The sequence below is a fragment of the Chamaea fasciata genome, unplaced genomic scaffold, assembly GCF_029207755.1.
Source record: "Chamaea fasciata isolate MVZ Bird 193981 ecotype frontalis unplaced genomic scaffold, bChaFas1.0.hap1 SCAF_5, whole genome shotgun sequence".
NCBI lineage: Eukaryota > Metazoa > Chordata > Aves > Passeriformes > Sylviidae > Chamaea > Chamaea fasciata.
Window position 1 is genome coordinate 29,654,471 of NW_027094090.1, and position 15,111 is coordinate 29,669,581.

Consider the following 15,111-nt stretch of genomic DNA (forward strand, 5'->3'; position numbering starts at 1 on the left):
TTTAAAACAACAGTGAAAGCTGAAAGCTTATATGGAAGGCAGGAAAGGGGGAGTAGAACTCCTTTCTTCTTAGATATTTAGATCTGCAGTGAATAACTACAGCTAATTTTTGTTTTCTTGATGAATCAAAGCCAGACAAAGACAATTAGCTCTGTTCAGACTAGACTGAAATGAGAAAAGGTCATAGAAGAATAACAAAGATCTTCAAAGTTATTGAAAAACTTTCCTTTGGGAAACAGCTAGGCAGACAAAAACTTTCATACTGTATATGACCAAGGAGTGATATGGATGTGGACTACAAAACTTTGAGGCCTGGATGGGGTAAATAGGGAACGACTCTTTGTTGCTTTTTCTAGTACAGAACTATGGAGCCTCAAATGAGGGTGAGAGGCTCACAGCAAACTCGGAGTTTATTGTTCCCACTGCTCACAGCTCTGTGGAGCTGGAGAACTCGGTGCCACAAGATGTTGCTGCTGATAAAAGTCTCCAACTTCTCCAGGGAAAGTGAACAAAGGAAACACATCTCAGTTGAGGTAAATGAAGAAGAAGGTGTCTTTGACAAGTGATATCCAGATCCACAAACTGGTGGCAGGCAGCAAAATATTCTGGGGGAGTTACTGCTGCATTCCTAGCCTGTTTCTAATCTCCTTGGGCACCTGCCACTGTAGGAGGTAGGCTATGGGGCTAGATGAGCCTGGGGTCCAAGTTGTCATGGTTTCAGTGTTTTTGTGAATGAAAGCTGTACATAGTTCTTGGCAATAGGAAGAGAATCCACAGCTCCTTTACATTTAGAATGTTCTAGATGCCAAATGTGGAGCCTTGGTCATTCCTCCTGACCTTAAATGTATGCTGAATCATTGTCCTGACCTCTTGAGTAAGCAAAGATGATGAGTGATTATCTTTAACCATCCAATGCCTCATATGGAAAACAAAGCAGATTTTAAAATGTATTTTGCTCATGTCAGATCTTTTTTAATGTCTTTCTAAACAGAGTGTAAGTTAAAAGCAAAATTTCTAGATGACATTTTTCCTAAATTGGAGAGGAATTTTAGGGGCACTTCAGAAACTGATTTAATAGAATCAATAGATCTTCTAAGGCTTAATATGCCAAAGTCACAATGTATTAAAAAGTGGTTTTGCAAGAACTATATCACAGCAGAAAATTTAGCTCCCATAAGATCATTTAATATAGCTTCATCATGAATATTTGCTGTTGTTTCAGTCACTAACATGATCAGTCACAGTAGTGAAAACATAGATGTTCTAATTTTGCTTATCATCTAAACGACTGAAAACATTCTTCCACTGATTTTGGCATCTTGAATATGCTGGCTATTGAAAAATGCATTAATAGCGATCATTTAAAAAAAATTCTTGAGGTTTCTGATGCAATTATGAAGTATTTTTATCAACAAATCTGTATGATCAGTTACTGGAAGACTTTGATTTCTCTTCTGATTTAATCTTCTTTCCATAATGTTTTACTAAAATTAAAAAACCACAGAAAAGTTTTAAAGAGCAATAAATCCTTGAGATTTTAGAGAGCTGTAGGAAAAAAAAATCCAATATTTTATTGGAAAATCATTACCTATAGAAGAAAACTAATTCCGGCAAACTCAAAGTCATTCTGTTTTGTTTTCCTTCACCTTACCTAGGAAGAGCAACTGTCAGCAGTTTCCAGTGATTATGGCAGCATGGGTTCATGGGCAGCATCTTTCACCATTTTGCTACCAGTTGGGTATGTCTCAACTAAACTACATAGCAGCATATTATGTTTGGGGTCGTTGATTGGAGGCAGAGACAACACAAACTCACCAAGCCTCCTCAACAAACAGCAATCAGTTTATTCTGGCTGCCCTTTTTTATAGGGGGTTTGCATTTCCCAGGTTTAGAGAGCTGATTGGTTGGGATCTCTCTCTCCACCCAAATCTCTGGCCGGTGGATGTTTCTGCATCTAGGCTTGACCAGGGTTGGCTGAGGGTCCCAGTTTGAGTTCAAATTTATCCTACAACTGTTCACCCAAGGACTTGTTCTGCTTCTTTTCTAGAATGAACCAGGCTAGCCGAATTTGGTTTGCTTTATGGCCAGATTTATCTTGTCCAGCCACAGACCGCCTGTACAGGGGCAGCAGCATATCTCGTACGACATTCCTGCTGTAATATGAAGAACTGCAAGAAGATAGAGCACATTGCCATGTGGGAGGCCTGGAAAAGAAAAGCAATCACAGGTAAGATGCAGGCAAACATCTGCAGCAAGAGTTAAGGGCAGGCTTTGGCATCCAAGGCTGATCTTGTTCCCAGGTGTTTGCTCTTCACCTCTACGTAATAAAAAAAAGATTTTGCATATTAGAGGTGCTGATTAGGGACAACCTCATAGTCTCTCAAAAGACATTACACATATAATCTGTAGGGTTTACGCTACAGGAATACATAAGTAATCTGAAAAGTCTTCACACATTTTGGTGAGGAAAGCCACTGTGTGCTTTCACAGCAGGTAAAAAACTATTTTCTGAACCCATAAAACTCTCTCATTTCAGCATTTTTAATCCACCTACATTTACAGACCAAGAATTTGAGGACAATAAAAAAAAAATAATGGGACAAAAATATTGTAAGGAAAGAGATACAAAAGGATTTTTAATCAACTTCCTGAGATTTGTGAGAGGCAATTCTTTCAAAGGGAGGGTTTTGGAGAGGAAAAAAAAAATGGCCTAAGTCCACAGAGTCTTCAAGATAACTGCCATGAGAGCAAATCAAGGCTTAAGCTAAGAACAGTCCTCTCAATCAGAGATAAAGACCAAGCATAAATTTCTTCCCCAGTGCAGACATCTGTTGTAATGGAGGAGACCATACAGCATCTGAGCTATGAAAAATGGGTAGTTTTTGTGAGGTTTTATAGGTGCAAAAAATATATTAATCTTGACATCATGAAGATAAACTGACTTAAACTCTCTCCAGCTCTGCAGAATTAGAATGCGTTTCCCCAGTTTCAGATTTAGAAATCCCTTTTCTTTGCAATTGCCTGCAATATTTGCTCATGATCTCTGTCTCACAGTTTTAATCTTTCCAAGATTTCCATGGTTTTAAAATAATACTGTTTTTATTTTCCATTCTATTTCTGCTGGAGTACTTTATGTGTGCAAATCTTTCAGCTGTTCTTTGCACCCCTAATTAAATCCAAAACTGTTATAAGAAATTGCCTCACAAGCAGGTCACGTTCTGCACAAACATCACAGCTCCGTGGGTGGTTGTTTGAAGTACATACTTGCTATATCTTGCAATCTAGAAATCTCATTCCATGTCCTCAGCAGCACTGTATTATCCCTCTATCTATTTATCATTTCAGCAGTATAAGTCTTTTGCTATGTATTCCTACCATGCATTTTTAATGCCATTTGTGGTTTGAGTGTCTATTCTAGGAACCTTTGTACTTTACAGTGCAAAACCTCAGAAGAATATGTAGTCTTTCAAAGCCAGATCCTAGAATTCAAATTCAGACATAAGAGGGCATAATCATATTTGTTGTACTCAGGTTCTCAGAGTTAATACACATTTCCCTTATGGGTGCTGGGATGACTTCCTAACAGTTTCCCAAACATGTTGCCTGGATAATGGTGATACTAAGGCCAAAGCTGAAGGCTGACTTCAGCTATGAAGGTGGACCTTTTATCTACTACCTACTGCATCACTGGCAGGAAGACAGGGTCAAAAGAGCTCTGTTGAAGTGTGTCTTTGCTTTGGGCTTAGCCAGGCTGACGTGTGCTAATTCTTTGGAAGGGTGCCCTGGCGCCCTGATATTGGATTGCCAGGAACCAGAAGCCCAAGACTTAGAAAGAATAATTCTTCCAATAATGTGACACCATGCCCATTGTCATAAAATTAAGAAGGGTTTTGTGCTAGTAAAAAAGTTGTAATAAATGATTTCTATCACCTTGCTTTAAGTTTACATGGGAATAGAACTTACTAGCCTTTAACCTATGCCTACTCCCTCCACAAAGTAATGGGTTCGCATGAAGTAAGTGCCAAAGAAAACTGACTTCTAGCATCTCTCTGAACAGACAATGATTTATTTTTTATTCCTAAGTTTACTTTGTATGTTTTCTCTTGCATTATTTTGTCTCTTTTTAATCCTGTTGGATGATAAACCAGTCCATTCCCATCATTTCAGCTAACCAAGTCATCAAATCAGTGACCTGCTCTTAGTCTGATAGTTCCTATCCCCTTGCTTCATTTCCCACATTGTCCATAAGATAATAAATTTCATTTGTAATTAAATAATCCCTGAATGAAATTCATAAGCAATCTTTTTAGCAGGTATCCTCTCTTCCAGGGGAATATCTTGTCATCAACCTACAAAATCAAGCTAACTCTTGCTGCCATCTATTACTACAATGAGTGGTGAATTCTTTATCAGCAGAGTGACACTGTTTCAAAAAGAAATACTGGATAAATTCACCCCACAGTAATTAGGAGAGGAATTCTGGATCTGAATGCTCTTAAATATATCAGGTCAGTTCTTTGCCTTCTCCAAGTATTTTAAGGGAAGGAATTCCTGATCCTTGAGTTTTAAAGAAACCATGTAGAAACCATGATGAAAGAAGTTACACAGAGTATAGACAACAAACTCCAGCCCAGCACATGTCACCCTACAGCCCCATCAGGTACCAAGGTACCAAAGGATGTGGATCTTCAAAACACCTCTAGTTTTGCATTCCAGGGACCTCATTTTGAGGTAGATGGTTGTCCTCAGGCAGGGCAAAGGTGCTCCAAAGGCTCACGCAGGCACAACTTCTCTGTGTTGTGCAGTCCCACACTGCTCACTATCATCTGTATTAGACTAAATAATTAAAATTGAAAATACTGTCAGTGTTTTATCAAATTAATTCAAGGCTATCCGTCACATGAGAAATACTTTGCACTAACAAAGTAAGTTGTCAAGCACCAGCCAATCCTTATCTTCTGAGTCACCTCCATTAAGATGCACAGTTTACTGCATCGTTCACTTTTGAATCAGGGGCTTGCTTAGTTGGCCATGATTTCCTTCTCCTTCAAAAAGTTGTAGTGTTATCTGCAGATCTAGCTGCACACAAACCAGAGAACTGAAAATGTTGATTGACCATCAGGTTGGTGTTGAATATTTTGTCTGCCTTTTCTCTCCTTTTTCTTTCTTTTCACTGGCAGTTACTGCTAGCTTGACTTTCCTCTTCAAGATGATCACCTTATGAAAATCAGGGAGTTTGTGGCTTCAGCAGTTCTTAATGCTAAATGGACTGAAGTTTCATGTTGATTCTATATCCCATCTTTTCCTCAATGTGAAGAGGCTCTTTTGGTTTTGGTTTTTTGGGGATTGTTTTTTGGGGGGGTTTTTTGGGTTTTTTTGTGGGTTTTTAAATGCTGGATAAATGAGAGATATTTAGGAGAGCTGCCACGGATCACAGCAGTAATGCTCAGGAACGTGCATCTGCTAAGTCCCAGTGCAAAGCCTGCTGTTCATCCTTTGTGTTTCTCACAGAAGGGGATGGGTTTCAAAGCCTCCATCAGGGCAACATGACACCCTGTTGCGGTCTGGGTGCTGCACCCTCAAGTCTGCCTTCCAGTAGTTCAACCACTTGAAATGATTCCTTTCTGGATATTTCAGGAAAATCCTTTTAAAAGAAAGGTGCCATAGCCCCCAGTAACAGGATACCAGTGCTATTGCTGATTTAAATGCAAACCATTGTGCTGTCAATGCCTATAGTTACCTGCTTTATTGCTTTGAGTTTTGGCCTTCCCTATTCATTTGTATGAATATCTTTGATCTGAGTTAATAACTTCATTTGGAGATTTAGACAGCTGTAGTTTACATGCAAGGGATGGCATTGTTTCCATAATGATAGAAGTTTCCTCACCTGCTGTTTCATTTTATCTTGTAATTTAGTTAAATCAGGAGAACTCCTGAATCACCTTCTGCTTGACAAAGACTGTTTGGATGAAAAGGGAAAGGGCAGAGTGTTTTTACCTTCATAACTCTGCATTTAGCTCCCATTACTTCTGTCACTTCCATTCAATTATCTCTCACAATTTAGAGTACATTTAAACAGGTATTGCAGGTGGCTATAAAATTACAGAACAACGGAAAAATAGAGAAATAGCAGCATATTTGTTGGATTTTATGCTCAAATTGGCAGCAAATGAAGTTATTGACATCTTATGACTGCATGTTTCCTTGTCTGAGATAAATGCTATATACATTCAGAAAAATTAAACTGTGACCTGAGGGCCACATCATAACAGCTCCATCACCTTTTGTGAACAAATGTGATACTTAACACTTATATCAGTGGTGATTAGATCAGGTTCCCAGAGTATTTCTAAATAACAAATGCTTATTCAATCAAAATTACTCCTTTGGGGATACTGCTGAAAAGAGATCATATACTCAAAAGAGCTGCACTGTTTAGATGCCTCAGGATTTTTTATTTATAAGTTAAGCTACTGTGACTATCGGTGCTTATTCAGAAAATGCATCAGAAGTTTCAAAGTCAAGCATTCAGAGTTAGAAAATGCCACCAAATGCCATTGTGAAAATGTGTTAGGAAATAACTTTATTAATATTGTTGTATACTCTGTTCCCATGAATCTGTAGTCTCATGCAAGGGATAGAACAGCCACTAGCATCAGACAGGAAGCTATGGAAAGAATCCTTTGACATTCAACATTCCGTGCACAGCTCCAGGCTCCATGCAAGAGTTATAACCCTGCTCTGCAGAAATGTTTTGATTTCCTTATGAACATTTCATTATATTTTAGTACCATACATGCCTCACAAACAGTAAATATTTATTTGTCAGACACTTAGAAAATGAAAATCATTTATCTCCAAATTGGGGGGCGGGGGGGGGGAGGGGGAATGCAGAAATGGAAACATTCTCCATTTAATTTAGGTGAAAAATCTTATCCTTAGCATTGAATTTTCAAGAAAAGGAAATATTGTTACTTTCAATTTCAGTTCATGACTCACACTTTGTAGAAGATAGGGTCTCAAAAAAGCTTTCCTTAAAAGCGAGGACACATTTGTAAAAAATCTGTGGGTAAATGCCTTGACAAATTTCCTACAAAGGAATTTTATACTGAAGGCAAGGACAGAATCTAGTCCACAGAACTCAGCTGCTGCAATTCCACATTTTACAATTCTTTATTCAACTGTCTGAAACAAAAGACCATTTTTCCTTTCTCTATGGATCCCTCCATCATAAGAACAGATCACAACACAAAGCCTCTTTCACTACACAATTCTTAAGTCTTCCTCAGAACTCTATCCATCCTTCACATTTCCTGTGGGAAAATAATTAATAAAGGGCTGTATAATAACAGCAACACAGAAGAAGATTGAATTGAGGTTGCAGAGGAATCTCAGTTTCAGTATCTTTCTTCTTGCTACCATAATATTCTTTAATGCACTTTCTAACCAGCAATTTCCTAGGGTTTTAAGAAAAGCAGACAGACCTCAAAAATTCTTTAACATGGAATTGCAAATTATGTCCACACATAACCTCCCTACATACACAGCAGGATTAAGAGCAGGCTGAAGGCTGGGAAAGCCACGCCTGGACTGCCCACATTATTTACTGTGGACTCTGTTGTAGCTTGGCTGAGAACTTTAAAACTACTTAGAAAAAGCCAGCCTCAGGGTATCTGCTAGTGGATGGAGCTGTAAGCGTGCTTGGCTCAGAATATCCTGACCCTCATGAACTGGGTAAAAGAGAGTTTGGCTCTACTTTAAAGCATCTAGAACATCCATGCCTTCTTTTCTTTTGGGAGGTCTCTGCAGTCAGCTTCATGTACGGCTTTCAGGCAGGCCTGATTTTCATAAGCAGTTCTGAAATATCAGGAATGCCTCCTCTTTTAAAGGGAAGTATTCATTATTTTGTCTATTGTTATTCCTACTAGGTGTTTGCCCTGGAAACCCACCCTTTATCTATTAAATGATATCATATCTAAAACCGCATAAAATAGTCTTTCGTACATTTGCCGCTAAAATATACCAGAATAATCTAGTAAATCTAGTACATCTAGTAAATTCTGTTTTGTCTGTTGTGCTTACTAAGAGATACAAAAGAAACATGTATGGAATAAAGTTGTAGGATGTACTAATTATGAACCCTGAAAACAAGCACATTCATTTCAAGAGTCTATTAATACAGATTTGGTCTTTTTCAACTCTGAATGACTCTGTTTTTATAGATAATTAAGCCATTAAAGGGGGAAAAATGCAGTAAATCATACCCACCTTCTGATTCCTACTAGCACTGTCATGCAAATTGTTGCACTCCGGTATAATGATCAGTCTGTAGCTGAGATAAGCAGCTCCACATGAATGTAGGTATCCAATGCAGAGTTCCTGCCACGGAGAGCCAACAAAGAGCCCTGGAAAAGTCTTCTGACTCAGATGTTTTGGGTAACCAGAGACAGGTCAGACATATCCTCTGAAGTGTCCATGTCCATGTGTGCCTGTATATCCAGCCTCTACTGTAACCTGATTTGTGTGAATTGTATCAATCTTATGTTCTAGGAATAAGGAATGCATATTGAATTATTTTATAGCAAGCATGTGTCAAGATGCTTTTTAAAACACAGAACACCAGGAATATGACACAATTTTCACAGTTTCTCCTCCATATGTGTACCTCTGGAAAGCAGCAGCTCTTTTGACTCAACACCTTGTTTCAATGCACTCCATGCCTGCACGGGTCTCTCTGATAACCTTTGTGGTTAGACTCCGTGGTATGTAAAAATCAAATGCCCTTCCCACACACATACATTTGTGAATTTGTCTGTCTGGCTCGGATTTTACCTCAACATTCCTTCACAGCCACATGATGGTCTTTCAGAAAGAACCTCAGGACAATATGCTCTTTTATTCTTTACTCAATTGTTAAAAATACGACAGGTTGGAAATCTCCTAATGCCTATAAGCAATTTAAATCCTAGAATCAAATTTCTTGTGATGTTTTACCTCGGATGGACAATTATGCTGATAATAAGCTGAATTATGAATTGTTCTACCTGCACAAATTTCTGTCTGAAAACAGGAGTATTAGAAGGCACAGAAAACAGCTCATATATTACAGCGAAGAACATAAAAGAGGCTAGTAAATACCAGTGACAGCTGAAGTTTTGACAGTAGGAATGCTAATTGGTTCTTCTCATATATTTTTTCTCAGCATTAAAACATTGGAAGAAAATTATGTTAAAAAGCAAACACTGCATGTGACAAAACAAAGACCTTTGATATAGTACTTTTACGATTATTTCCTGATGTTAGCTTAAGAGACTACAGCATAAAACATAGTTGTACCACACAGTAAGGGATTTACTTTCTACATCTGCATTGGTTTAATATATGGAGCAGGAGGGAGAAGTTTTCAAGGATGAAGTTTTCTCATTCACCTGATTCTCATTTGTCAATTCATTAAAATTTTTTAGATTCTGAACAGATCGCTACTTTTTACTGCATTTTAGGAATAGCACTTCATCTGTTTGCTCAACCAAGCCCTAAAAGCACTAAAGACAAACCTGTCCTTTGAAGATAACAAATCACTTCACAGTTCCTGAACAGATTCAGCATCAAAAAGGTCCTCAGAGGGAAAAGTATCAGCTGTAGGCCAGCTGCTTTGCCAAAGACAATATACCAGGCTTCTGCAAACTTATTTTTCTTTTGTTTGCTAAGGTCTTGCTGGGTAAATTCAAGTCAGACAAGCTCTGGGCACAACTGGGTCTCTTCTTGCTCTGTCTGACACTCTTGAGCCCGTATTGGAGAGCTGTCAAGCATGGAAGGGCTGAGCTCAATCAAAAAATGAGGCAGTGACTTTATGAACCTATGTTCTTAGAGTGAAACTAGATGTCTGTTCTGCAGTTTTACTTTACAGAACTCTTTCTGTACCAGCAAGATGGGAAAGAAATGCCAGTGTAGTTACACTAAGCTGAATGACAGTCTCCAGTGCAGGGATAAGCATTGAAGGACCATGGCAGGTCCTCTGACTGGGATGGTTAACATTGAAAGGTCACAGTTCTGGCTTAGTGGGGCACAAGTTATTTGCTGCATAGGATGGTTCTCAGCATTAGAGAGAGAAATGGCTTCAAATAAAAGGTGAAATTAAGAAGTCAGGGTAAAATAAAATAATAAAATAAAAATGCATGATGTGGCGAGAAGGGGCAAGATTGATATGATGGTTTTCTTCTATTTACTGATTAAAAATACTCAAAAGCTGCTATAAATTAATAGCAGAACACACCCTTTGGCTTCTTTTGAAAACAAGAGCCAGTTTGAATACTATAATCACACTGAGTCCAAATCATGCTTTTTCTCCATTAGATTGTCTTTTATTTTAAACTGCCCTTTAATCATGATATTCCTTGACAGCCCACACCCCACTGTACTATATATTCCCTGAAGTATCTCAGCTGGCTCTTGCCAGTCAAGCTGACAAGGATATCCACCCAGCTTTTAACAGAACTGCTATTTCAGACACTGACTGGTTTCCTTCATTCAAGGAAATGCAACAGTGGGCGAGTACAAGTCACACTCTGAACTGATACACTGAAAATATGCTAGGAAATATTGAGTGAAATGGAGCAATGACAATTTACACAGATACAGTTTCTTATCTCTTACTTACTTTCTCCTCCTGTGTTATTCATTTCCCAATACCATTCTTTTTATGAGCACTGTTTCCTTCTCAGATCATCTCTCTCTTCATTCCTATCTTTCTCAACATCACTCCACAGTATCAATCTTATCAATAACCCCTTCTCATATAGCAAACTATCCTCCAAAGTTATCTCTCCTTCACACTTCTCTTAAAATAGTTGTTGAAAGCATCCAGCCCAAAGGTTTCTTTTTATCTGGAAATTTTTCTTTTGCTCCGCACATCCCAAGATGTACTTCCCCAGCTTTGCTGTGAGAAGCTCTCTAAGTAAAGGGGAGATAGAAGACTCTTGATCTCTAAGAGAGCTTTATAATTCGATTTAGTATATTGTTTTTTACCCTTGGAAAAAACAAATACACAAGAGTTCATTCACAGTAACATTATATCACACATCATTCTGGGACAATAAACAACTGATGGGCTGCTTGAGGCATTACTAAAATGTCTGAGTGTATGTTTATGTGAAAATATTGTGAAACAGAAAACTACTCTTTGCCTTGGACATGCTGGTAGGAGAAAAGTACTATCTGTATCAGGTGTCTAACCAAGATTTAGGGCTTATGGACACTGTGAGATGGTGAACTCTGCCCTGTAGTTTTTCAGGATTTTTTAAGTAATGCAGTTTAATAATTGGTCAATCATTTAGCTAAAAAGCATTACTTGCAAGGTGTAAAAGAAAGTGGATTTACAAAGGAAGTGTTGGGATAAATTATATGGCCTAGTTGCAGCTTGTATCCCAAATGATGTATGTTGAAACTTGAGTTTTATGAAGGAGAAAATCTTTTGTCTGTCAGGCAACCATGCCAGAGCTTGTTCCCCTGCCCCAGACAGGAGCAGGTGGCCAGGGGGCACTGGGCCAGGCCCAGCCCCAGGCATCAGGCAGAACACCATGGGCAGGACAGGAGGAATCTGGCACAAGGAGTGTCAGGACTAATCACAGTTGCAGAATTGCAGGCCCTCAGGACCCTGGGAAATTCAGTGCTGAATCTGAAGTACATTTTGACTCCTAGCAGAAAGACTTTGTCTCCCTCCAGAAGCTTCTTTCCCGCAAGGAAAAAAAAAAAAAAAAAAAAAAAAGAAAAAACAACAAAAAAAACACACATGTCTTTTTAGCAGCCTTTTTGAGATAGCTGTCATCTAAGCTATCCCAGGGAAGATGCTAGATGACCTGACCAAAAGTGCCTGGCTTAACAAAACATCTGATGTATCCACTGGCAAGTTAGGGTGAAGGTAGGTATTGCCTCCCCCAGTCATTTCAACTTCTGCTGGGGGTGGATGGAAGGTGTTCCCATTCCACTTCATGTGTTTTGGCAAGTTCTATCAGACCTTTAGGAGCAAAATTAGGGTTAAATAAAATATATCCTTAACTATGTGCAGTTCTAGATCACTCATCTCAAAAGGGTATACTAAAAACCAGTAAAAGCTAAGAGAAAGACAAGAAACATTGTATGTACGGAATAGACTCTGTAGGAGCAGAGACTGCACAGCTACAGAGCTGTTCTAAGCACCTCATTTAGGAGATACATTTGGGAAGCAGACCCAGATGTACTCGTATACATGTGGCTGGATACCAAGGGGATGGATAGGGTTGAACTCCTTGCTATCCCTTGAACTGAAATGTAGGAGCCAAGGATGACCAAATGAAGTCAGAAGGAAGCAGTATTAAGTTTTTTAGTGCAGGAACATTCTGGAAGACAGAATCAATTTTTAAAATCAGTTCTTTCTAAAGGTCATTTAAAATCTTACTGTTCTAAGCAGGAAGAAGCACTTTTATATAAGCTGAAAATACATTTAAACTGCTGTAATATAAAAGACTGACTTCTGCTAAGCAGAATAAAGTAGTTTCAGATGGTGTGAACATCTAACTTCATTGATTCTGCCTTCCTTGCAAACACAACATTCCCAGACAATGTCTACATGAGAAACCTTTTTAGTGTGACAGAAATGTTGTCCAGGCTACTCAACAGAACATACTTAGCTATAGAATTTGAGACTCTCCGAATGACCAGCCTCTCGTTTGGATCTGCATTTCTCCATGTGGACATGAATATGCTTGGCCTGCAGCTGGAGCTCACCTTCTGGTTTTATTTCCTCCAGAAGGAATCTAGATCTGAACCAATGTGCTGCAAGGCATGACCTCAGACTGAAAGAAAGGAAAGGGTTAATAGTGTCTCAGCTTGTTCCCTTGGGTACCTATTACAGGCAGAAGTTCTGCAAGAGAAAGAAAAGGAGGTTTGTCCTCATCAGCAGGGTGTGGGAGGTCAAACCACCAGCTGACAGGAACTGGCACTAAGAGAGGAGTTAATAGAGTTTTAATGAGTGAGCTGGGCCAATAATCATACATCTACCTGGCTTCTTAACTGCCTTCATGATAGGAATGTTATTTTAAGCTGTCTCCTTCTTAAAGATCTGAAAATTTGCACATTCTCATTGAGGATCATACCAGTTGTCAAATTTGTAGGGGATTAAAAGTAACAGGATTTCACAGATCAGGAACATTTGCGTTTCTCCCATTCAAATTCCCAATTATCTATCATTTGTGCTGAAAAAAATCAACTGGTCACTGAACTTAAAACCCCTTTTGTTAAGAATAGAATCAGGAACCCGTCTTCATTAGTACCAGCAAATTGCTTTAAGGATTATCAGAAAAGGATGGTAGCAACAGAAGTGCTTAGTAAAATGAGAGATGACTAACACATGAATCTTTTCCCTAAATTCAGATCAGTGCATAATGATAATCTTCTTTTCTTAATGCACGGGTGCGGATGTTTTGCTTATTTGTAGATTATACTTAGGAAGCTGAGTATTGCACTCATACAAAACTCTGAATTCAGCTGTTAATTTACACAACCCTGCAAAACAGCTGCTAGGATTAAGAGAATGAATTACAAATAAATAAAATAAAGTAAAAAGGATGTTTATCATGTAAACGATCTAACAGCTAACCTGACTTCCCTGGTAGAACACTTCTACTCTAGGAATTTAACCTATGGGCACACATAATTAGCTCTTTCACCTTAAAGTTGCTGAAAGAATGATTTGCTTAAGAAGATTAGGTTTTTTTAGTGTTCAATTGAAGTACTGACAAATGATCCTAAAATGATTATAGGGGAACTCTTTCAACACCATCTTCTGATCTTTTATTTTGAAATAGCGTGGCTTTCAGTCAAAAACCTTTTAATCCGACCTTTTGTGTTTTTCCAAATCAATGCTTAACTTTTCATACCTTCTGTATTCAAATTGTGTATGCGATGAGATGGTTTTCAAGGCTCTTTTCATCCACATGGACGATGACCACAATAGTCCCTCAAACAGACCTTTAGTGCTAATTTATTTCTTCTGGTCATTGTAGCTGCATGCAGCTTCCTATCTGCACTGGAGCACTTTACCATGCCTGTGCTGACACGACAATTCTTTTTAACTGTGTTGTACCAAAGTTTCTTAAGTTTAAAATCATTTTCCAAAACGGGGGTTTTTAAGGGCAGATGGAAGACAGAAGAGGTGATACTGAAAAGCAAAGACGGAAGAAAGTTTACTCAGTTGGGTCATGGCAGGGAAATGGATTCTTCCATCATTTCACCTGTATACCATAAACTTGAGGTGTGGAGTAAACACTGTAATAGAGTAAGCATTGTAAGACACCTGCAGTGGCTCTGTAGCTATTGTCTGCATGACAGTCTATTTCCTCATATAAAAGCTAAGGATAAAATTTTGAATTACAAACCCAGACTTACAGAGTAACCCTCTTTTTTAAGGTGTAGAATTATCTGGATCCTTCATTGCCGCACAGTTTTATACATGGATTGAAATTATGTGAGCTTTATTTCCCTTTTTCCTATTCCAGTAATTCTCAAGCTTGGGAAATCTATCATAGTCAACTGTTAGCATCATCTCAAAAATTATGCAATCATTTTATCAACTGATGCAATAAACAGAAATCAACTTATATTATTAATTCTTGCTCAGTAAAAATGAGTAGACTTTCCTACTTTAGGTTATGCTGCCATCTACAGGCAATCCAGGTTGGAAGAGAACTCTGGCCCCTAGTTTAACTGCCTCCACAAAACAATGATAATAATAAGGATAATAAAAAGGGGAAAAGTATGTGATACTCAATGCAATTGCTGACCACCCTCTGGTGCCAAACCTCCCTTCCCGAACCCAGATCAGCTCCTCTTCCAGGTAACTCCCCCCAGTTCATATACTGGGCATGATGTTCTGTGGTGTGGAATATCCCTTTGGTCAGTTGGGGTCACCTGCCCCAGCTATGCTCTCTACCAGTTTCCTTTGTGTACGTCCTCACTGGCAGAGGATGAGACAAGAAAAAAGTCCTTGACTCAGGACAGTCAACTTGGCAAAAAAACCAGAACATCAGTGTTACCAACACTCATTCTTGTTCTGAATCCAAAACGTAGCAGTGTAAC